Source organism: Neofelis nebulosa, chromosome 5 (genome assembly GCF_028018385.1).
Source record: "Neofelis nebulosa isolate mNeoNeb1 chromosome 5, mNeoNeb1.pri, whole genome shotgun sequence".
Classification (NCBI taxonomy): Eukaryota; Metazoa; Chordata; class Mammalia; order Carnivora; family Felidae; genus Neofelis; species Neofelis nebulosa.
In genome coordinates, this window is record NC_080786.1 from 100557650 (window position 1) to 100581335 (window position 23686).

Genomic DNA, 23686 nt, shown 5'->3' on the forward strand with positions numbered 1-23686 from the left:
CAACTTGTGACCTACACATCTGCAGCGTTGCCTTTATTTGGGAGCTGTTAGCAAAGCAGAATCTCAGTTCCCAGTTGTGGACTCATTGAATCATAACCTGTAAGCCCCATACTTAGGTAAGTTCACCAGGTGATTTACAGGCACAGTAGAGATCGAGAAACCCTGCACTCAAATAACTCAAGAAAAATATTTGTAGGAAGTAGATCATTTCCTTACAGTTTTTGCTTTTGATATACAATAGAAATGTCTTTATGAGTTCCATTGTTAATAACACTTGAATGCACAAGGAAACTATATTCAGTAAACTTTGTTCTTTGACTTCCTTGGAAAAGAAGCATCCCATTTCTGAAAGACCAGAAAATTTCCCAATAAAGTTTCTACTGTTGCCAATGTTGGGGCATATTTTGTTGCCAGCATCCAGGCACACAACAGAAGGAAGGTCATGTCTGTGACAGTTGACTTTTCTTCCTTTCTTTCATTATTCCTCTCAGCCTTCCATCACCAAGGCATAATTCACTCATTCATTCATTCATTTAACAAACATTTATTAAGTATCAAGTGTGTGCCAGGCTCTGTTCTAAGCTCTGGGGATCCCAGAGTTTAAAATATAGCTTGTGTTCATATTTGAGAACATAGTTTCTAACATATAAACTATATAGAGATGAGATAAATGACAGGCTTTCAATTTCTTTAAGTGTCAAGTGGATTTGGCATGAGAGTAGACATTAAATAGGTGAAGTGAGTGACAGATCTATTGTCTAATGTCGCTTGATCAGTTTGAGCACATGTTATGAAAATAGTTCCCTTTATATACTTCCTATTTTAGCAGTTCCTTTCCTTTCGTCAATCTTTGGAAAGGATGACAAATAAGTGAGCAAGGACAAAGCAATAGGAAGAGGCCTAAGATGAAGGACTTTTCTGTTTGGGTTCCCGCATCAGCGTGCTGGCCCTGGATTAAAGTCACTCTCCTTTCTATCAATTCAGCCAGTGAGTCAGGATGTCTCTCCCCACATTAATGTGACAGAAAATGTAATTTAATTTTGTCATCTATCTGATAGTCTCTCAGGCAGGACATACTGGAAAGGGCACCGTCCTGGCTTTGCTACTAACTAGTTTTGAGACACTGAGTCAGTTCAGTGTCATCTGTGACCCTCCGTTTCCTAATGTATAAATTGACAATAAATGTAATCAAATATATGAAAGCACTTTGATGTGAAGACACCATTAATCATGTAAGAGAACACTATTGCCTTCCCGGGTCTTACATTATTTCAGAATTAATGCTCACTCCGAGTTACCATGAGGTAATGAGGAAGTGAGCTGCAGTAGATGGAATTCTAAATCCAGTGGTTCTTTCAAAACACACTGCATTTGCTTACAATAGCACCCCCCACACACACACACCCAAATTTACTAATCCTGTCTATAATTCCCAATGGCCTTTTACCAAGACTTACAGAGTGGTTCCTGTAAAAACACACTTGCTGCATTTGCTTACAATAGCCTCCACCAAGACCCAGATTTACTAATCCTATCTAGAATTCCCAACAGCTTTTTACCAATCTCTTGAAAAGACTTCCTCATCTGACTTTACCATCAGATAGATGCCTCTAACAGGTGACTGTTACTTATATGTCCAGTTTTGAGATATTGTGACACAGAAAGGGCTATTCACATTCAACCTGTTGAGTTATCTCATGAAAATTTTCTATTAATATACCAGGTGAATATGGATGACCAGTCAGGGTAAAGGAGCAAAATTTAAAAGTAGACATTCTCCCTTAAGTAAGCAAAATAAAGCTTCTTTATTTACTGATATTTATTGATTAAAACTTAATGCATATATAATTATGCAAAACACATTATTATTACAGAGATGTTTAGAAAAGCACATATAAAATGAAACATTCTTCTATCTTTATCACTAAAACTCAAGTTTTATTTGTTTGTTTTCCCTCCCTGAATGAGTCCTCTCAATCTTCTGCTAAGATTTGATTGATTGGCCCTTTAGGAGAGATTGTTCTGAGAATTTACCTCCAGGCTTTGCCCAAACTTATTCTTTGTTTTCCATCACAAAAATATTGTCATACATGACACCGTGATTTCTGTCTCCTCAGCTCCTCTTTCTTCAATCCTGGCTGGTCAGAGCTGCTCAGTGACTGATTCTCATCTGTGCCTAGGCCCTCCTCACTCTTTCGAAAATTCTTCCTCTAAAGAAACTCTTACCTTAATCCCATTTATTCCTTCCAAAGTAACAAATGCAAGACAAGTATAATGAGATGCGTAGCAATAACAGATACATTGCTAATTAACAAACTGGATTTTGAGTATGTATATATTTTAAACTTATTTGCACATGTTGGGTTTTCCTCTTATTTTTCATAATAAAACCAAAACAATGTAGTTCAGTATTATGTTGTTAATTTCAGAATTTAAAAGTTTAGCTTGCGTTGACAAACTTTATAATTTAGTAAGTTGAACAGCTCTGTCAAAACATGGATTAGAACTTATTTCTAATATGCTAAAACTCATTTACTTTTCTACTACAGTTTCTTTAAAGAAATTCAGGCCTTGTAGATTTCCGGAGAAATTTGAAAGACAAGAACTATTTCTTCTGTGGTGCTTGACAAGAAGAAAGGAAATTACTAAGTCAAAGTTCAAGAGTAACAAGTTCACTCAAAGTGGAAAGTTCTAAAAACTTTTTGTATTTATTCATTCATCCAATAAATAGTAATTGAAAACCACTATCTACAATTTACTGGGCTTCAGCAGTTCAAAATGGGGAAAGTCCCAAATCAACTCAAGCTACATTTCGAGTTGCTCAAACAGTGGCCTTAATCAGTATGATAATGATTATTTTTTAATGCTTATTTATTTATTTAATATAATTTATTGTCAAATTGGCTTACATACAACACCCAGTGCTCATCTCAACAAGTGCCCTCCTCAATGCCCATCATCCACCTTCCCCTCTCCCCCACCCCCACCAACCTTCAGTTTGTTCTCTGTATTTAAGAGTCTCTTATGGTTTGCCTCCCTTCCTCCCTGTTAGTAACTTCCTCCCTGTTAGTAATTTTTCCCCCTTTTCTTTCCCCATGGTCTTCTGTTAAGTTTCTCAAAATCCACATATGAGTGAAAACATATGATATCTGTCCTTCTCTGATTGACTTATTTCACTCAGCATAATACCTTCCATTTCCATCCATGTTGCTGCAAATGGCATGTTTTCATTCTTTCTTATTGCCAAGTAGTATTTCATTGTATATATAAACCACATCTTTTTTATCTATTCATCAGTTGATGGGCATTTAGGCTCCTTCCATAATTTGACTATTGTTGACAGTGCTGCTATAAACATTGAGGCACATGTGCCCCTATGAATCAGCACTCCTGTATCCCTTGGGTAAATTCCTAGTAGTGCTATTGCTGGGTCATAGGGTAGGTCTATTTGTAATTTTTTGAGGAGCCTCCACACTGTTTTCCAGAGTGGCTGCACCAGTTTGCATTCCCACCAACAGTGCAAGAGCATTCCTGTTTCTCCACATCCTCGCCAGCATCAAAAATCCCAAATACAAAATCTAACAGCACACATAAAGGAACTAGAAGCAGAAAAAAAAGAAACCCCAAACCCAGCAGGAGAAAATGGGTAATAAAGATCAGAGCAGAAATGAACAATATAGAATCTGAAAAAAAAAAAAAAAACCAGTAGAACAGATCAACGAAATGAAGAGTTGGTTTTCTGAAAAAATAAACAAAATTGATAAACCCCTAGCCAGACTTCTCAAAGGGAAAATAGAGAGGACCCAAATAGATAAAATCATGAATGAAAATGGATTTATCACAACCAATCCCTCAGAAATATAAGCAAGTATCAGAGAATACTATGAAAAATTATATGCCAACAAACTGGACAACCTAGAAGAAATGGACACATTTCCTGGACACCCATACACTACCAAAACTCAAACAGGAAGAAATAGAAAATTTGAACAGACCCATAATTAATGAAGAAATGGAATCAGTTATCAAAAATCTTCCAACAAATAAGAGTCCCAGACCAGATGGCTTCCCTGGAGAATTTTACCAGACATTTAAAGCAGAGTTAATACCTATCCTTCTTAAGCTTTTCAAAAAAATAGAAATGGAAGGCAAACTTCCAGACTCATTCTATGAAGCCAGCATTACCTTGATTCCCAAACCAGACAGAGACCCCACAAAAAAGTAGAATTACAGGCCAATATCCTTGATGAACATGGATGCAAAAATTCTCAACAAGATACTAGCAAATCAAATTCAACAGCATAGAAAAAGAATTATTCACCATGATCAAGTGAGATTCATTCCTGGACTGCAGAGCTGGTTCAATATTCACAAATCAATCAATGGGATACATCACATAAATAAAACAAAGGATAAGAACCATATGATCCTGTCAATAGATGCAGAAAAATAATTGACAAAATACCAGCATCCTTTCTTAATAAAAACCCTCAAGAAAGTCAGGAAAGAAGGAACATATTTAAACATCATAAAAGCCATATATGAAAATCCCATAGCTAATATCACCCTTAATAGGGAAAAACTGACAGCTTTCCCCCTGAAATCAGGAACACAACAGGGATGTCCACTCTCACCACTGTTGTTTAACAGACTGTTGGAAGTCCTAGCTTCAGCAATCAGACAACAAAATGAAATAAAACGTATCCAAATCAGCAAGGAAGAAGTCAAACTTACCCTCTTCACAGATGACATGATACGTGGAAAACCTGCAAGACTCCACCCAAAGACTGTTAGAACTGATACATGAATTCAGCAAAGTCGCAGGGTACAAAATCAATGTACAGAAATCGGTTGCATTTTTATACACCCATAATGAAGAAACAGAAACATAATTAAAAATCTGATCCCATTTACAATTGCACCAAGAGCCATAAAATAGCTAGGAATAAACCTAACCAAAGATGTAAAAGATCTATAAGCTGAAAATTATAGAAAGCTTATGAAGGAAATTGAAGAAGACACAAAGAAATGGAAAAAACATTCCATGCTCATTGATTGGGAGAATAAATATTGTTAAAATTTCAGTACTACCCAAAGCAATCTACACATCCAATGCAATCCCAATCAAAATTGCACTGGCATTCTTCTCAAAGCTAGAATAAACAATCCGGAAATTTGTATGGAGCCACAACAGACCCCAAATAGCCAAAGTAATATTGAAGAAGAAAACCAAAGTGGGAGGCATCACAATCTAGACTTGAGCCTCTACTACAAAGCTGTAAGCATGAAGACAGTATGGTACTGGCACAAATACAGGCACATAGACCAATGGAATAGAATAGAGAACCCAGAATTGGACCCACAAATATATGGTCAACTAATCTTTGACAAAGCAGGAAAGAGAATCCAATGGAAAAGACAGTCTCTTTAGCCAATGGTTCTTGGAGAACTGGACAGCAACAGGCAGAAGAATGAAACCAGACCACTTTCTCTCACCATACACAAAAATAAACTCAAAATGGATGACAGACCTAAATGGAAGCCATCAAAACCTTAGAGGAGAAAGCAGGCAACAACCTCTTTGATCTCAGCTGCAGCAATTTCTTGCTCAACACATCTCCAAAGGCAAGGGAACTAAAAGCAAAAATGAACTCTTGGGACTTCCTCAAGATTAAAAGCTTGCAGGGGAAACTGCAAAGGAAAAAACAAAACTAAAAGGCAAATGATGGAATTTGAAAAGATATTTGCAAATGACATATCAGAAAAAGGGTTAGTATCAAAAATCTATAAAGAATTTACCAAACTCAACATCTGTAAAATAAATAATCCAGTGAAGAAATGAGCAGAAGACATGAATAGACACTTTTCCAAGGAAGACATTCAGATGGCCAACAAACACGTGAAAAGATGCTGAATATCACTCATCATCAGGGAAATACAAATAAAAGCTGCACTGAGATACAGCCTCACACTGGTCAGAGTGGCTAAAATGTTTATTTATTTTTGAGAGAGAGAGAAAGAGAGAAAGAGAGAGAGACAGAGTGGGAGGGAGGTGCAGAGAGAGAGAGGGAGACACAGAATCCAAAGCAGGCTTCAGGCTCTGAGCTGTAAGCACAAAGCCCAACACAGGGCTCAAACTCGTGAACCACGAGATCATGACCTGAGCCGAAGTCAATGCTTAACCAAGACACCCAGTGTGATTATTTTTAAAAATCAGTAGCCTACCTTGTATGCATTCTTCAATATTATTATTAGGGGCTAATATGTTGAGTGACAAGAGTGACTACAATTTAGCATATGTATGGTGTTTTATTTCTTTGTAGAATTATGATCATATTTTCTTAGAGTTCAAGGTGACCCAAGTTCAATTCTCTCTCCAAAGCAGACTTTTTTCCTCTGTGTAACAAAATAAGTTTTGATTTGGAAACCAGGGACAAAGTAGGATAAGTTGATTTTTCTTAAATAAAAGAAATATGGTATCTTGCACATCTGAGCTAATAGTTTAAGATTCATCTCACTATATTCTTAATCACACCTAGTAGGATAATCCCTTTAACCCACTTGAAAGAAGGGAACAAGTAAGGTCCTATGTTATTCAAATCAAAACCAGATTAAGGCTTCATACTGACCTGCCCTTCACGATAATAAGCTTCTCTCCTCCCTTGTAGTCATCTTCTTTATGGTAATCCTAATTGCCCAGAGAGTTTACACATATTCATCATATCCTGTAAGGAAGAGCTTCACCTTGAAACTGGAGTTTGTCAAAACTACCTCCATAAATTCGCTCTGCTGGGTCATGCTTTATGGCCGAAAGTGAAGGCTCTTTTCTTTTCTTTTCTTTTCTTTTCTTTTCTTTTCTTTTCTTTTCTTTTCTTTTCTTTTCTTCTTTTTTCTTTTCTTTTCTCTTTTCTTTTCTTTTCTTTTTCTTTTTTTTTCTTTCTTTCTTTTTTTTAGTGCTTATTTAAAGAGAGAGAAAGAGACAGAGTGAGAGTGGGGAAAGGGCAGAGAGAGAGAGGGAGACACAAAACCCGAAACAGGCTCCAGGCTCTGAGCTGTCAGCACAGAACCCAACGTCGGGTTTGAACTCATGAACTGCAAGATCATGACCTGAGTCAAAGTTGGACACTTAAATGACTGAGTTGCCCAGGTGCCCCTAGTGAAGGCTATTTTCAATGAAATTCTCCCCTCACTGATGTTGCCCCAGCTGCTATGCAATAACCCTGGCCATGTACAGAAGATTCTTTGGGTTGATCCTGTTTTCCTCCTGGCACTGATGCTCCTCTGGGAAATCTTTAAACAAAGCATCTATGACTCTGAAGAACACTGGGCTATTGCTATCACTGGGGCCCTTAAAGCACTTTGTTTCCATTCATTTCCAGTTGTTAGCCCTGATGCCAAGAACTTCTTGAGGGAGAAGAGGAACACTCAACCTTACTGCTCCCACAGAGTCAGACAGTTGCATTCATTGTTCCTTGCCAACCTGTTTGTCCTGTAGTAGTTTCTCAAGGTATACACTGAAAGGAAAAAATAATAATAACTTACTCTTTCCTGGGAGAGTTACATCCAATGATAACTTTTACATGGCAAAATAGGCCTGGGTTTCAAGGAATTTGTTCCTTCAACACACGTGTGAGTTAGAAACATACCAGATTCTGCCTTTCCAGACATCCTCCCACTACATGTGTATAAAAATTTTGTAGTACCCATTTATATTTGCTGGGCAAGTGTGTCATTGCTTTAGTCTCTCAGCCTAACTACTATCATTGATGGAAGCTTAACTATTCATACCACAGACTCATAAATAAGGTACCATAACCATAAATAGGCATAAACAAGACAACCAGTTGACTTAATAATACATTCCTCAAATTGTAGGGCATGAGCTCATGAGGAACATCTTTGTAAGTGTCAGCTCAGGGAAAAACAAACCTTTAAAATCGCAGTGAGTCATGGACACATTGTTTTCCTATGTAGCCCTGCATCCCTCTTTATAATGGCAACTGCATACTGTCAAGTCAATCTTGCATCACCCAAAACTTCTTTAAACTAAGCATTGTGGATTTGTGAGAGTACAAATGATACCCCAGACTGTGGGTGCAGAAGCAGAGTTTAACATTGTCTGCCATACAAGAAAAATTCATTCTCCTCCTGGCTCCATGATATTCCCATGCCAGTATCTCTTGCTTGGATCCACTAAGGTAATTTTCCTTTTTCAGGTTTTAATGAGCTTGGGAAACAGAGAAAGCATGTCAAAAAGTAGAAGAAAGGAAAGGAAAGAAAAAAAACATGATGCTCTGCTATGCCTTCTCATTTAACCCTGGAAAACAGTGCAAAGAATTATTCACAGATGAGGACATGTGGCATGAAAAGTTGATACCTATGATTATGTAGTCTGTTCCAAATCTTGAATTTGCAGGAATTTGACTCCACAACCCATCATGCTATTATACTACTGCTAGAAGTCTCTTTTAATACTCATACTTTTTTTTGGATTAAAAATCCAAATTTTATTTTTAACCTGTATCATTTAAATCTCAAATACTTAGGGCACCTGTGTAGCTCAGTAAGTTGACAATCCAGCTTCGGCTCAGGCCATGATCTCGCGGTTCATGGGTTCGAGTTCCACGTCGGGCTCTTGCTGACAACTCAGAGCCTGGAGGCTGCTTTGGCTGCTGTGTGTCTCTCTCTCTCTGCCCCTCCCCTGCTTGTGGGTGCATTTTCTCTCTCTCTTTCAAAAATAAACATTAAAAAAATAATAAAAAATAAATCACAAATACTTGGTATGAACACTATTAAGTACTAAAACATGGCAAGTCATAATACAACCTTAAGTTAGTGGGATCCTTTAGTATTTCAAAGTTCTTTTACATACATTACCCCTTACATTTCTGTCAACAGTATAAGATGAATATTCTTACATCATCTCTTTTTAAAAAATGGAGAAGTCAAGATTTAGAGAGGTGACTGACTTGTGGGACATGGCATGGCAGTGCTTTTGTCAGAATGTGAAGCTGGGTCTTCTGGTTCCAAGTCCAGAATAGCTGCATTACTCTGCTCTGTTCAGAGTGCTTTGTTGAGGAAACATCTGTAGCTTCTTCTTCCTGGGGGCAGAGCATCAGGAGAAGGGCAACAAAGAGTATACATGCTTTCTCAGTTATCTTTGACAGTGGTTTCCTTACACTAACAATTTCAAGAGTTGTCCTCCCTCCGTTTCCTTCCTCCTCTCCACTGAGAGTCTACGGAGTGTTTTATATTCACCGTGGTAGGTATTTGGGCTTTCTCATCCTGGAGATATGCTACCCCTCTCCCCTCGCTTGTTATGACCATATGTAATGAGAAGTTCAAACACAACCAGACTGTTTGTACTATGGATGCAGGAACCTTGCTGCTACCTGGAAAGCCTAACGGCAAAAACCAGTCCTGCTGGCTGCCATCTCTGCCAAGGGGAGAAGGCTCTCTGTTCACTTATCCACGCAAATGGAAGCTCTTCCTTGGCTTGGGTAATATTTCCTCTTAATTACCTTAATTTTCTTGAGACATTATTCATGTCCAAATTCCTTTCCTTGGCAGATAGGGACCTGAGGGCTTTGCTCTTGGCTGAGGTTCTGAAAAGTTGCACTGAGTTTGATAATAACATGAAACTTCACAGAGGAATAGATTGCAGAGCAAAGGGGAAACTGGAGGCCAGAATCTTGGGGAAAGTGAAGTTGGGAGTCAAGTGGCACAAATATAGAAATTTTTCTAAAGGGCAAAGGGATGAGCCATAGGAGAAAATCAACTCTAAGGCCAAGAGACCAGGACCAAGGTGAAGAGAAAGGCAAGGGCTAGCCTAGAAGTGCCTACAAGGAGCATGAAGAATTTTTTAAAGCACCCGAGATACAGAACCCTTTTTTAGAAGTCCAAGGGCACCAACTTTGTTCTAATCTCTTTATTCTTCACTTAAAAATATCAATTTCAGGGGCACCTAGGTGGCTTAGTTGGCTGGACATCTGACTCTTGATTTCGGCTCAGGTCATGATCCCAGGGTCATGAGATTGAGCCCCACTTTGGGCTCCACGCTGAGCATGGGACCTGCTTAAGATTATTTCTTTCTCTTGAGGCACCTGGGTGGCTCAGTCAGTTAAGCACCCAACTTCGGCTCAGGTCATGATCTCGCGGTTCATGATTTGAGCCCTGCATCGGGCTCTGTACTGATAGCTCAGAGCCTGGAGCCTGCTAAGGATCCTGTGTCTCCCTCTCTCTGCCCCACCCCCACTTGTGCTCTCTTTCTCAAAAATAAATACACATTAAACTAATTTTAAAAAAAAGATTGTTTCTCTCTCCCTCCTTCTACCCCTCTTCCTCCACTCTCGCTCTCTTTCTCTCTATATAATAAAATAAATAAATAAAATTTTAAAAACTCAATTCCAAGTGGGATGGAGGGGAATGAGGTCTCAAGAACCTCAAGTCGAGTTGGATACTCCACTGAGAAACAGCAAATTATCCTGGGCTCAGTCAAAGGGAATTCGAAGACATATAAGCAATCCCAGCAAGATTTATACCTAAAAATATTAATTTTCATAAGTCACGAACTAATATTTCAATGTTACAAGAACAGGTCCCTAGCTTCCTAGCCATTTTATTTCTACCCAGTGCTTGAGTTGATATCTGACACTGAGCCTAAAACTCCCTATTCTTATTAAATCATTTATTTTAATTTACCTCCCCTGACTTGTATAGGCATCTGAGATTGCAGTTTCCACTCTAGAGGCATAAACAAACTTTATCTCCATTCCTTTCCTTTTTTTTTTTCTTTTCTTTTCACTCAGGAATCTCAATTCCAATGCCTCAAAACTTTAACCAGTCCCAAAGTAGTTCCTCTCCTTCCAAGATTTCTGGGGAGCTTACTTTGTTCTTGTCACCCTTACCATGTTGCTTAATTAATGAACTATTAAACAACTCTACAGACATTAATATGATATAGATCATGTCATGAGGCAGTACATGATTAATTTTCAAATGTGCATCAAAAGCTATAACTTAGGAGAGTGAGGCTAGAAATGATTTTTTTTTTTTTTAAGGGAAAGTATACAAAGCTCTTTGCCTTTTGTGACTTGAACAAATCTAAACTTACATTGTCTGGGGACATGAAAATCTATTATGTAACACTTTGCTGATGTAAACAATTTAGTTTGTTATATTTAAGATATGATATGTACTTGTATTATTGAAAAAAAATATGGAGAAAAGGAATCTACATACTCTCATCTCTTATTTTTTTAGAAGTTAGGAAGTAATAGGAATCAAAAGCTTAGAAAAAATCATCTGAATTTTTCTCTTTTTATCCCTAGGTCTTTAGATGTCTAGTGACTGGTCAATGGAAGCATAGAGACTGAACCTGGATAAATTTTGTGGAGGAATCACTTTTGAAGGGCGGGAAAGATTTACATAAGCGGAGCAGAAGTGAAGTGGAGGGACAATTCACCCTAGTCAGAAAAGTGTACATATGAGCACAAACACAGCAATATAAAAGGTTGTAACAGAGACTTTTGAGAGAGATGGGCAGAAGTACAAGCTTGAGGTGATAAGGATCTTATTTTCTCCTTAAAAGTACTCCAAACTAGGGGTAGCTGGGTGGCTCAGTTAGTTAAGATCTGACTTTTGATTTCAGCTCAGGTCATAGTCTCTGGATTCATGAGATCCTACCCCTCATCGGGCTCTGTGCTAACAGCACGGAGCCTGCTTAGGATTCTCTCTCTCCTTCTCTCTCTGCTCCTCCCCCACTTGTGCCCCCCCCCCGTCAATCAATCAAAATGAATAAATAAACATTCTTTTTAAAAAAGGTACACCAATCTAGCTGAAAACTGAGTGTGATACATTTTTTCTTTTAATAAATTCAGCCAATGAAGACATATTTATCAATTTACTCAACAAGTACTTATAGAGTGCCTTCCCTTATGTGACAAATATGCATGTTATATTCTCAACAAAGCCAAGAACAAGGAAGTTATTTACATATAACTGTAATTAGCATATTTTATGAGTCAAAAGTTTGAACACTGACATGCCCCTGAAAATCCGGGGAAGATGGTTAGCAATTATAACGAGTAAATAGGTATAAGCAAGAACAAGGGGGGGTCCATTTACCTCGGAGACGGACGAAGATGCAAGAGTGTTGCCCAGAGTGGAATTGAAAGAACCCCAAGACTGACAGTATGGGACACAGCATGAGCTATGGGAATCATCTCAATTCAAATTAAGAACACCATCACAGGATGCTAAGTAAAACACAAGCACCTGCCATATAATAGAAGCTCAATAAATGTTTATTGAATGAATGAGTAAATGAATCAAAGTCGTCTGACAAGTCTCCTTGTTTGGCAGTCAACATAGCTCTTGATGGCACAATAAGCAGCCATCTGCTTCCCACATATAATTTTATTACTTTCAAAGACAATTAAGAAAAAACAAAGCTCCAATAATTTAAAAAAAGAAATAAATATTGAGCTTGCCCGCCTTTGAGTTTAAACAATGTCCGTAATTGACAATGATCTATTTCTTCAAATTTGTGGGGTCACATTACATGCTTATTTTATCATCTTTTATTCCTTATAAATCCTTTTTAAATTTTTTATAGTTAAAAAAATTTAATGTTTTTTATTTTTGAGAGAGAGAGAGAAAAAAAGAGTGCAAGCAGAAGAGGGGCAGAGGAAAAGGGAGACACAGAATCTGAGGCAGGCTCCAGGCTCTGAGTTTCAGCACAGAGCCCGACACGGGGCTCAAACTCACGAACCATGAGACATGACCTGAGCCAAAGTCAGATGCTTAACCGACTGAGCCACACAGAAGTTCCCTTATAAATCCTTTCTTAATAAATTATTTGAAAATAAGTAAAAATAAGATGAATTAAAAAAAAAAACAACAACTCATTGCTTTGTCCCCTGCCAATCTCTAGAGTTAGGGAAAGATTATAGCTGAAGCTGAAGTTGAAGGAGAATGAGGCCTCCTATGCAGAAGGTCTAGGAACATTATGGAGTCCATTCTGCTGGCATTCGGGAGGGTTTTACTAATCAGTTCATTTGTCTGTTTTTCTATCCATAACGAAATTTTGTAAAAAGTCTGAACATATGATTAAACACATTTTTTTAAAGGATGCCATGTAAAACCCATGACACTAACTTGACTCTACAGAAGATGTTATGGAGCCACTTTAACCTGGTTTATATCTGCCACTGAATTCAGTACTGAGAAGCACAGGGTCTGCACTAAGGAGATGATCCTTTCTCAATGTTTAAACTATCTATTAGTGAACTGGGTCTGAATTTCCATGTCAAAGTTTTCTGTAGTTTGATCAAAATTTGATCAAGACAGCTATAGTCCATTAATCTACTGGCATCTTCACCAGGGGCACTCCTGAGAAAGTTCAGCATTGTCTTCCAAGGAAGTGAAAACCACTCCAGACCTCAAGTGTTCCTAATCAATGACAGTATTATTAGAATATCAGGGATGCAGGAGTGGGCTTTTTTCCAAGCCCACTTGGAACCTTGATTGTCTGCACTTATTTAAAATTAGGCATGCAAACTTACTTGACTGTTATTTTCTATTCAAATTTATAACAGCTTAAAAAGTACTTTTAAAAATGGATTTTACCTAACATGATACTTAATGGTGAAAAGCTAGGATTTTTCTGCTAAGATCAGGAAAACAGCAAGAATGTCCCCTCTCACCACTCCTTTTCAACATTGTACTAGAAGTCCTAGCTAATGCAATAAGACACGTAAGGAAACAGAAGGTATGCAGATTGAGAAGGAAGAAATAAAACTGTCTTTGCTCACAGATAACATAATTATGTAGAAAATCAGATACAATTGCCAAGAAAACTTGACTAAAGAAGTGATTATAACAAGATTACAGTATTCAAGATTAATATATGAAAGTCAATCACTTTTTTATATACCAGCAATGAACAAGTGAAATTTGCAATTCAAAGCAGAATAAGATTTATGTTATTACCCTCCAAAATAAAATTCTTAGGTATAAATATAACAGAATATATATAAGGTCTATATGAGGAAACCTATAAAACTCTTATGAAAGAAATCAAAAAAGAACTAAATGGGGAGATATCCCATGACCATGGATAGGGAAACTCATTGTCAAGATGTTAATTATTCTTGACTCTATCTATAGATGCAATGCAATTCCAATCAAAATTTCAATAATTTATTTTGTGGGTATCAACAAATGGATTCTAAAGTTTATATTCATTGGTGAAAGACTCAAAATAGCCAACACAATATTGAAGGAGAAGAACAAAGTCAGAAGACCATTTATTTATTTTGACAGAGATAGAGAGGGAGAGAGACATAATGCTTGAATGAGTGTGGGAGGGGTAGAGACAGAGAGAGAATACCAAGCAGGCTCTGCATTGTCAGCACAGAGCCAGACTCAGGGCTCAATCTCATGAATTGTGAGATCACGACCTGAGCGGAAATCAAGAGTCAGATGCTTAATTGACTGAGACACATAGGTGCTCCAAACTAAAGTCTATTAAAAAAAAAAAAAAACAACAACTATAAAGTAAAAAGTTTATTAAAAAATAGAATTAAACATTTGCAGAACCTGAAGTGCCTGTAAGAAATCTTCAGTTATCTAAAATAGCTTGAAACCCACCAAATGATACTTTCCTTCATTTTATAACTAATAATAACATAATAAAAAAATCACAATACATTTATTATATTACAATACATATATAATATATACATATGTTAGCAATGCAGTTAAAACCTCTTAAGGAACTTTACTAAATCTTTGCAAAAATTATCTTCTTTGTTCCTCACTGCAACCTTATGAGCCAAGTATTGTCTTAACTCATTTTATGCAGATGTACAGAGAAAATTGATGAATTGCTCGAGGTCACAGAGCAAGTAAATAGAAGAGACAGTGTCAACCCAAAACTCTTGCACCTTGTACTTTTTTTGAAACCATGCCCCATAAGGTTAGTAAGATTGAAAGCTTGTTACTCAGAGAACTGTTTCTCCCTAATCAGCTATTATGTTTTTTCAGACCCCACTAACAAATCCACTAGCTGTCTCTGCAAAAACCAGGACTCAAGGTCAACTGATAATGGTTCTAACCTATGAACAAGCAAGACCCTGCTTTCCTTACCTGAGGTAATGAGCCTAAGACTCCATCCAGTTTATACTGGCTCTCAGGACATCCTAAAGCAACCTCCTGATGTCAGGGGCTGAATTTTGCCTCATTCTGATGCTAAGTCTGTACCCCAAAGTTAACACAGGATGTATGTTTTACGTGTGTGTTAAATGTGTATTCTCCATCTCTCCTCACGAATAGTCATAAGTTTCCCTGCCCTCTTCATCAATATGTTTGTATTCTCAACCCCTATGATTATAAAAAAAACTTGTTCTGTCCCCCTTCAGGGAGGCAGATTTGAGGCTTGTCCTCCCATCTCCTCTCCTTGTTTTGCCTGCCTCTCCAATAAACTCTTTCCTTGCTGCAAACCTGACGTCTCAGTGATTGGCTTTGCTACATACACATAGTGCAGATGTACTTGGGTTTGGTTACACTTTATTTGGTCTCTTATTCCCAGGGGTTGAGCAGGACTTAGAATAGCCGATATGAAAAAAGACTGAGTACACACAGTCCATCTGTGCCCTTAAGACTTTGCTCTGTTAGTTTTCCAAAAGGCTGCCCTTCCAAAAGTCTCCAAAAGGAGAACAGAGAGCAAATCTACTGCTGCCCAGAGGTGCCCTTTCTGCTCTGAAGGTGAACAGAAACAGAAAATGCTAAAGAGGCCATTGAAAGAGTGTTCTCGTACTTCCTATTCTCCATTCAGGCACCCACACATGTTCTCTGAGAGGCTATTATGTGAAGATGTTGTTCTGGGCACTGGAAGTATAGGAGTAGACAAGACAGAAAAGGTTCATATTCCGGTAGAGGAAACAGCTAATGTGAATGAAGGCCCTGAGTTGGGAATGCACAGATGCACGGAAGTAGTCAGCTACCTGTGGTTGATCCCCAGCGAATGTAGGAGAAGGCTCTGTAGAAGAGGTCAGCCAGGAGGAAGAGTCTCTGGTAGCCTGGGAGGGCCAACGGCAGGACAGAAGTCTGGTTTACATTTTATTCCATTCATGTGTTTCCTCCTGATACGCTTTCTGCTTCCTTCCATTTATGCCTATGTGCTGACCTCAGTGCAGATGGAGATCATATGGCTACCGGGCAGTGAGGCCTGAGTGGTGCCATTGCCTGTCAGAAAAGTTTATTAGGTTAAAAAGAGAGAGGAGTGGAAGATACAATTGAGCTCTGTTTCCGGAGCCACAGAGCTGGCACCAGGTTCTGCTGAAGGCGGCACAAACCACAGCCTTGTTTTCCAATTGGCATTGCCCACCACGGCCTCTTCACAGCAGAGAGTTCTGGAATAGGCAGTTAGATTCATTATTACCATACCAAGTATGTGGATGGTGCTTTAGAAGTGGGAGGCACTTTGCAGAACTGTTTTTAGCTGCCCCTTGGATAGTTTTCCGAATAAGGAGTTGTGACATCTGCCTCCCTAGGGATTCTTCTTTGATCCTTTATTTCCAGTAAGACTGAAATTCTGTGTTCCCCTACACATTGTTATTCCTCTCTCCTGGCTAACTTTTTCAGATTCCTTATTTCCAGCCTCAGGGTCACTTTCATCAGAAAGATTTCTCAGATCCGTCCCAGGCTGACATCAGTTGGGCTTTTTTTTTTTTTTAAATCTCATAGAGGCTTTTGTGTACAGAAAACAATGCTTACAGTAGCCTGTGTTATCACTGACATTCAATCGCCTACAGTTATAAATTGAAAAACTTATTTTTTCTGAGCTTTTAAACACAATTGCAAAAATATAGTAAACTAAGAATTTTTAGTTTGAAATTAAATGCAGTTTGTACTTATTGTTAGGTTAGCTTACACTTTAACAAAATTTGCATAGTCCTTTAGATACTATATATAAAATTATCTTATACTTTAAATGTATATAATTCAATAAATGAACGTGTAAATCCGATAATTTGAATGTTCTTATATATTTAAACACATTTTACAGACCTGGTTACTTACATTCTTGTGAATTTTCCAGCTGCAGTCATATTTCGTATAATGTATTTCCTCAAGAATCTCAAGCACTTAAGAAAACAGACATACAAACCCCATAAACAAACCTCCATAAGCATATACACAACTTTAATAAAGCTAAATACAAAACTTTCATATTTACATATAATTCTCTTAAGTATTTTAGCTTCTTAAAAGCTAAACTCACCAGAGGCACTAAGGAATCTACTCCTGAAATCATTGTCGCACTATATGGTAACTAATTTGGATATAAATTTTTAAAAATTAAAAAAAAAAGCTAAACTCACCAACGTAATCTTGAGAAAGAAGAACAAAGCTGGAGGTATCACAATCCCAGATTTCAAGATATACAAAAAGCTGTAGTAATCAAAACAGTATGATACTAGCATAAAAATAGACACATAGATCAATAGAACAGAATAGAAAACCCAGAAATAAACCCATGCTTGTATGTTCAGTTAATCCATGACAAAGGAGGAAAGAATATACAATGGGGAAAAGACGTCTTTTTAACAAATGATGTTGGGAAAACTAGGCAGTTACATGCAAAAGAATAAAACTGGACTACTTTCTTATACTATACACAAAACTAAATTCAAAATGGATTAAACACCTACATGTGAGACCTGAAACCATAAAACCCCTAAAAGAAAACATAGGCAGTGATCTCTTGGATGTCAGCCTTCGCAACATATTTATCGATATGTTGGCAAGAGAAACAAAGCAAATTAAATTATTGGGACTACACAAAATTAAAAAAAAAAAAAACTTTTGCATAGCAAAGGAAACCATCAACAACAGAAAGGCAACCTAGTGAATATATATACACACATATGTATAAACTAAACAACTCAACACCAAAAAAAAAAATTTGACTCAAAAATGGGCAGAAGACCTGAACAAACATTTTTCCAAAGACAGACAGATGGCCAACAGACATGCAAGAAGGTGCTCAGCAAGGCTAATCAGGGAAATGAAGACAAAACCACGGTGAGATATTACCTGACGTCAATCGGAATGACTAGTGTCAAAAGGACAAGAAACAACAAGTGTTGAGAGGATGTGGAGAAAAAGAAAATCTTGTGCATTGTTGGTAGGAATGTAAACTTGTACAGCCATTGTGGGTTGGAGATTCTTCAAAAATTATTGGGCATTTACCCAAAAAAGGCAAAAATGCTCATCTGAAAAGATATATGCACCCCTATGTTAATTGCAGCATTAATTTACAACAGCCACGATATAGAAGCAACCTAAGTTTCCATCGATAGATGAATGGACAAGCAAGTTGTGGTATATATATAATATATATAATATTCTATATAGAATAGAATATTACTCAGCCACTAAAAAATAATGAGATTTTGCCATTTGCAACAACATGGAGGCCTAGAGGGTATTACGCTAAGTGAAACAAGTCAGAGAAAGACAAATACCATATGATGTCACTTATCCGTGCAATCTAAAAACCAAAGCAAATGAACCACAAAAAGCAAACAGACTCTTAAACACAGAGAATGAGCTGGTGGTTGCCAGAGGGAAAGCGGGTTGGGGGATGGATGAAAGAGCTAGAGGACATTAGGAGGCACGAACTTCAGTCATAAAATAAATAAGTCACAGAGATGGCAAAGTACAGCATAGGGAATGTAGTCAATACTATTGTAATATAATACTGACAGATGGTGACTACACTTATCGCGAGCACTAAGTAATGCACAGACTTGCCAAATCAATATATTGTACACTTGAAACGTAATACAACATGGTGTGTCAATTATACCTCAAAAAAATAAGTTAAAAATATTTTAAACCTCAAACTCATAAATTTAGTAAATAAGATTACATTAAGTACTGAAAATTGACTGGAAATGTGTATAAATGGATAAACACCCCAAGTATTTCAGTTAAAATAATTTGTGTACTATGTTAGTTTCTCTCAAATGTCTTTAATATAACGAATATACAAAGCAGTAAAATTATCTTTAAAATTGTTATATTTGCATAAAAATAAATTCATACCAAAAACCCATATCTATTTTTTCATTATATCTGTGTATATTATTATTGGGGGTTTTTTTGGTACAGTCTCAGGTTTGCAAAATCATTTAATCAACAAAGTAAAAGAAAATCACTATTTCAGACCCAGCACAATAGCTGAGATTATACACTTGGAGTTCTTGGCCAGAGATTTGACACCAATGCTGTGGATCTGAGGTTCTTGGTCATTGCTCAAGGAATTAAAACCTGGATTATGTGACCCCGTACAAAGCATACCCCAAGAAGAGTCAGCTCAGGTGTACAGGGTAAGGCCCTTTTCAAGAGTTGTGCTATGTCAATGGAGAACCCACTGGTATATCAATTTAGTGAATCATATAAGTCCTCGACTTCTTTCCAGTTTCATCCTTACCCAAACTTTTTATCATACCTGCCTGCAACATTTTATTACTCAATTTGGATAGATAAATACTGGAACATATACCCAGATTTCAATCTCTTTACTTCCTGATTGAAATAAATATAGTTGTGCAAGATCGTATATTCCATTGCTTTAGCAATCATCATTATTTCAACTGGGCAAGGCAGCAAGTGAGGATATTAATGGAGTACAGTTCAGTGAAAGCATAAGTATTAGCCTCCTAGGACTGCCATAACAAAGTATCACAAACTGGGCTGCTTATTTGTATCACAGTTCTGAAGGCTCAAAGTCCAAAATCAAGGTGTCAGCAGAGTCATGCTGTCCTGATGCCTTTAGGGAAGGATCCTTCCTTGACTCTTCCTAATTTCTGCTGGTTTCCTGGTCATCTTTGGCATTCTATGACTTGTAAGTGTATCATTCCATCCTCACGTGGAATTCTCCCTGTGTTTCTGTATCTATCCACACATGGCATTCTCTTTATAAGAATACCAGTCATTAGATTAGAGGCCCATCCTGCTCTGGCATGACCCCCTCTTAACTAATTATACCTGCAATGACTTTATCTCCAAAGAAGTTCACATTCTGAGGAACCGGAGGTTAGGATTTCAATATGCCCTTTTTACAAAGAAACAATTCAAACCATAAGCCATGGAAGAATCAATATATTGAGGATCCTGGTCACGTTACGCAGAGTTTCTCAACCTTGGCAGTATTGACAGTGGGGACTGGATAATGTTTGGCTGCGGAGGGCTGTCTTGTGCATTGTAGAATGCTTGGCAGAAATCCTGGCTTCTATCTGGTAAATGTTAATAGCATTTAGCATCCAGCTGTGACAACCATACATGTCTTCAAACATTTCCATGTGTCTCCTAGGGTTGGGGTTGAGGGTCAAAATTGCCTTTGGTCCAGAACAACAGGTAGAGACTAAAGAAAACCACAGATAAAGGTTAGCTGGAGTTGGAGTACTTGAGGAAATAAACAGGAAAAATAGGGAGGTTGCCTTACAGCAGTGAAAAGTGTGAAATGAGATCATGAATGAGTAGAAGTTTCTGTGAGAACAACAATTAGAACATGGGCATAGAAGTAAGTGCGTGAGGTAGGGTGAGGACTAGGATTAGGTTAGTGGAGGGGAAGAGGCAAAGGAATTGAAACACCATCTATGCCCATATCACCAAAAATTATGACAGAAGTAGTTTTGGAGATGATAGCAGTTAGTCAGGACTAACATCGTCAAGAAATAAAGATGACCTGGGAAGCTGGGTGACTGTAAGAAAGAGGAGGGGATAGTAAATTATTTGAAGATTTGAGATTCAAAGAAAGGGCTTTTCATGGAGTCAGAAAGGAAAATGGCCTAGAAGTGTCATAAAGGGGCAAAAAAAGTGCCTCCTCATGCCATAACTAGGTACAGCCAAACCCCTGCAGGGGCTGCAGGACTCTGTCCTCAGGGGGGCATGGGTTCAGTTATCGCAAAAGATGAATGGAAACATTTAGAAAAAATGTTCAAATAGATAAAGGGAATTAAGAGATACAAACCTGCATTATAAAATAGGTAAGTCACAGATGAAAAGTACACCATAAAGAATATAGTCATTAACATTGTAATAACATTATATGGTAACCACACTTAACCATGGTGAGCACTGAGTAATGTATAGAATTGTTCAATCAATATGTTGTGCACCTGAAACTAATATAATATTGTATATAAATTATACTCCAATCAATAAATCAATGTAAAAAAAAAAGATAGAAAGAAAAAGTTGTGAACACAAGGGAGTTTGCTGATGACTGGCCCTGAATTCCAGGGAATAGAGGTGAAGGATTTCAGGATTTAGGGGTTGGTGGGAGACAGAGTCAGGAAAGGGGACCACAGTGCCTGGAGGAATGAGCGCTTTCCTGGGCTTCTTGTAGTGACTGCCATAAACAGGGATAAAGACAAGTTAGGTAGTGGTGACAAAGATCGTGTTCTTGAGAAATGTGGGGCGTGAGGTCCTGTGAGGAGTACATAAATGTTTAGGACTTCCTCTTGATCCCTGAGGATGGATATTCAGCATCATTGCTCACAAGGCTCTGACTGGCAGCTCTCAGGAAAGCTTCTGCTTCTTCAGGGAGTCATTTCCATAGCAAGACAGAGAAAAATGAGCTTGGGCTTTGGAGCCTGCTCACCTGGGTTTGTATCCCAGCTCTGCTACTAAGAAAGAGGAGTGACTTTTGTCTCATTGATCTCAGCCCCCATGTGTTTGTCTGTCTTCATTAGCCCCCAGAAGTTGATCGTGTCCATATAATCACCTGGTTACAGGAGGATCTCAACAAGTTATCTGAAATTTCCTAGGGAGAAGGATAGCTGTGTTGGTCAAAAAATGACAGGCACACTTGGATTTTTAACCAAAAAATTACCAAAATAGATGCTAAAAAATATCTGCTGAGTTGTGTGGGTATTAATAACTCAGTCATACTTTAATTCAAGTTTTTCACATTTTCAATTAACACACAAGAAGAAATACATCTAATGCCCTGACCCAGAATTCAGACCCATGAGCATTTAGCCTTATCACATGTGATACATTCCAACAATTTCCTTTTTTGCCCCCATTGTTTCAAAGAGAAACAACTTAAGTCCATTTCATGATCCCAAATGTGAAGCAACTTTAATGTATTTCACATTTACTGAGCACCTTCTATGTGCCTAGTTCTGATGGCCACTGGAGATAAGAAAAATAAGATGTAAATTTTGTTCCACAGGACAGTGAAGAAAAAATATTAATTACTATACTAAAAACTAAAATATAAATCTATAAAAGTGCTATGGGATCTTAGTCTGGGAAATCTGAGAACATTCTTCAAGAGGAGCGGAGCACTTAAACTGTGTCTTGAAGGGGAAGCAGGATTTGTTTAGACAAAGAAAATATACCGTGAAGACTTACATTCTGTTCCAAATGGTTGTTCCAAATTACAGGGTTTGGGATTACATAAACAGCACTTTACCACTTTTCCCTGTCTTGGAATTGTGGGAGAAATATTTTGTTTATGTGGAATTATCTTGTTGTTGGCTACCTAATTGTAGCCCCACTAGCAATCCTCCAAATGGAAACCCAGGAGACAGTAGACTTGACCAAAGAAATGACAAATTAAAGAGCATTCTGGAAGTATACTGTAGCATATGCCAGGAGAGGCACACTCTAAGAGGGTGAGACCTAATCTGCCCGCAGGCATCATTCATCATTTTGTGCTAGAGCCTATGGGAAAGTCTGTTCCTCTGCAAATGAGGAAAGTATCAGATGAATCCACTTCAGGGACATGGTTGCACAGTTATGAAGCTCTGCCAGGTATTCCCAATCTATTTGCCAGGCATGGTCGACATTGGCTTCTTCCTGTCCTGGAAACTAACCTTCCTGTTTGGATCTAACTGTATTATTTTTAACCCAACCAGGGATTTTGGACAATGATGTGAGTAAAATCTGGGGATTTCTGAGAAGTGATTCCAGAAAACTGTAATCAGAAATATGTAAATCTGAGGGAAGAAAAGTGTAAAGGAGTCTTAAACCCTTTCCTCCTGGCCATTCAACCTCGAAACCACTACTCCAATTTCCAGAAGCCCATGATTTCATAACTTAGCCTCTCACAATCTCGAACAATTCCAATAATTAGAAAGTTCTTTTTTTTGTTTTGTTTTAAACTTTCAACTTATTCTGGTTCTGCTTTCTGGATCTCTGTATTATCTTCCTAGGGCCATCGTAACAAATTACCACAAATTTTATGGCTTTAAACAACAGAAACATATTTTTTACCAGTTCTGGAAGATAGAAGTCCAAAATCAAGGTTGTCCACATGGCTTACCCCCTCTGAAGGCTCTATGGGCAATTTGCCTTGTCTAGTTTTTGGTGGCTCCAGGCCTTCCTTGGCTTGATGTCACAGCACTCAAATCTTTTCTTCCATGGTCACATTACTTTTCCTCTGAGGTGTGTCTTATAAATTTTTTTTTTTTCAACATTTTTAATTTATTTTGGGACAGAGAGAGACAGAGCATGAACGGGGGAGGGGCAGAGAGAGAGGGAGACACAGAATCGGAAACAGGCTCCAGGCTCCGAGCCATCAGCCCAGAGCCTGACGCAGGGCTCGAACTCACGGACCGTGAGATCGAGACCTGGTTGAAGTCGGACGCTTAACCGACTG

At 38.0% G+C, this 23686-nt stretch overlaps 3 long non-coding RNA genes across 3 annotated transcripts; 1 reads left to right on the forward strand and 2 right to left on the reverse strand.

Moving 5' to 3' along the window:
- Positions 1-6516: 6516 nt before the first annotated feature.
- LOC131512561 (uncharacterized) lies at positions 6517-16948 on the reverse strand. The gene is made up of 3 exons (XR_009262184.1): positions 16008-16948; positions 8970-9101; positions 6517-8728 (listed from the first exon to the last, which is right to left on the reverse strand). It is a non-coding gene; the product is annotated as an uncharacterized LOC131512561 (long non-coding RNA).
- LOC131512562 (uncharacterized) lies at positions 9375-15503 on the forward strand. The gene is made up of 3 exons (XR_009262185.1): positions 9375-9500; positions 14867-14980; positions 15049-15503. It is a non-coding gene; the product is annotated as an uncharacterized LOC131512562 (long non-coding RNA).
- A 2220-nt stretch (positions 16949-19168) lies between the features above and the next one.
- On the reverse strand, positions 19169-23480 carry LOC131512563 (uncharacterized). The gene is made up of 3 exons (XR_009262186.1): positions 23351-23480; positions 21680-21841; positions 19169-20437 (listed from the first exon to the last, which is right to left on the reverse strand). It is a non-coding gene; the product is annotated as an uncharacterized LOC131512563 (long non-coding RNA).
- Positions 23481-23686: the final 206 nt, after the last annotated feature.